This window comes from Ctenocephalides felis, unplaced genomic scaffold (assembly GCF_003426905.1).
Source record: "Ctenocephalides felis isolate EL2017-DRISC unplaced genomic scaffold, ASM342690v1 CF-g0.4_SCAFFOLD_01886, whole genome shotgun sequence".
Lineage (NCBI taxonomy): Eukaryota > Metazoa > Arthropoda > Insecta > Siphonaptera > Pulicidae > Ctenocephalides > Ctenocephalides felis.
In genome coordinates, this window is record NW_020538040.1 from 123,297,095 (window position 1) to 123,298,932 (window position 1,838).

The following is a 1,838-nucleotide window of genomic DNA, read 5'->3' on the forward strand; positions in this document are numbered from 1 at the left end:
TTCTGTCTGCTCTGAGCTCCGTCTTCATATATCAGACAGAAAGACGGCAATCCAATTTCTTATAGATTCAGGATCAGTTATATCCATTTTACCAGCTCAGAAGTTTGCCGATGGTCATCCTAAGGAAGAGTTAGTTCTATTTGCAGCAAACTCTAGCAGAATATCCACGTATGGAAAGAGAACTCTGGAACTGGATTTATCTTTACGCAGAAGCTTTAGCTGGCAGTTTATTGTTGCCGATGTAGCCACAGCCATAATAGGAGCTGATTTCCTAAGCAACTACAATTTATTAATAGACTTGAAGGGTAGAAGATTGATTGATTCGACTACAGGCCTTACCTCTGATGGAAAGGTACTCAAGGCACAGCAAGTTAACATCTCCACTGTCAACCCGGCAGAGCCCTTCAAGGATTTACTGGCACAATACATCGCAATAACAAAGCCACAGGTAACCACCAATAATAAATCATCTCTTTTTGCCCACAGGATAACCACAACAGGTCCACCATTAGCTTCCAGATTCAGGAAGATCTTCGGAGAAAAGGCTGTTGCAGCCAGGTCCGAGATACAAGATCTCCTGAATAGGGGCATTTTGAGGCCTTCCAACAGTCCATGGGCAAGCCCTATTCACATGGTTCCCAAAAAGAATGGCACATTCAGAATGTGTGGAGACTACAGGAGGCTGAACGCAAACACGCTGCCCGACAGGTATCCTCCACCATTAATACAAGATGTATTCAATAATCTTCATCAAAAAGAAGTATTTTCTACAATAGATTTAGAAAAAGCTTACCACCAAGTACCCATGCATGAAGAGGATATACAAAAGACTGCAATTATCACACCATGGGGACTCTTCGAGTATCTACGTATGCCATTTGGACTCAAAAACGCTGCCCAGACATTCCAGAGGTTTATCAATCACATATTCCAAGATTTTAATTTTGTTTTCATTTATATAGACGACATCCTGGTAATGTCGACTGATATGAATGAGCACCGTCGTCATCTTCAATTGGTTTTTGAGAGGCTACAGGAATATTCTCTTACAATAAACTTAGAGAAATGTGCCTTTGGAAAAGATGAAGTTAACTTCCTCGGTTACAAACTGAGTGCTGCAGGATATTCTCCTTCACCAGACCGAGTAGAGAAAATTATTAATTATCCAAAACCTTCGACAGTTATAGAACTCAGAAGATTTTTGGGAATGGTAAACTATTATCGTAAATCAATACCCAAGGCAGCAAATATACAAGCACCACTTTATGAGTATGTGAAGTCCTCAGTTAAAAACGACAAGACTCAAATTGAATGGAATGACAATTCATTATCAGCATTCAGCAAGCTGAAGGAAGCTCTAGCAAATGCAACTCTTCTTCATTTTCCTTCAAGTATAGCAAATATTAATTTAATTACAGATGCATCCACAACAGCCATTGGAGCAACTCTGGAGCAGGAAGAAAATGGTGCATGGCACCCTATAGGTTTCTTTTCCAGAAAGCTCACAGCTACTGAACAGCGATATTCAACTTACGATCGCGAACTACTAGCCATCTTTGCGGCTTTAAAGTATTTTGAATATCTATTAGAAGGAAGGCACTTTATAATCAAGACAGACCACAAGCCAATCACACACGCATTTCAACAAAAACTGGAGAAAGCATCAGATCGTCAGCGACGGCAGCTAGAATACATATCACAGTTTTCCACTGATATTATATATGTGAAGGGTGATCAGAACGTTGTTGCTGATGCGTTGTCCAGGATCAATGCCATTCAAATGCCATCAAAGCTAACCGAAGAGGAAATTTCGCAAGAACAGAGTAAGGACGTTGAAA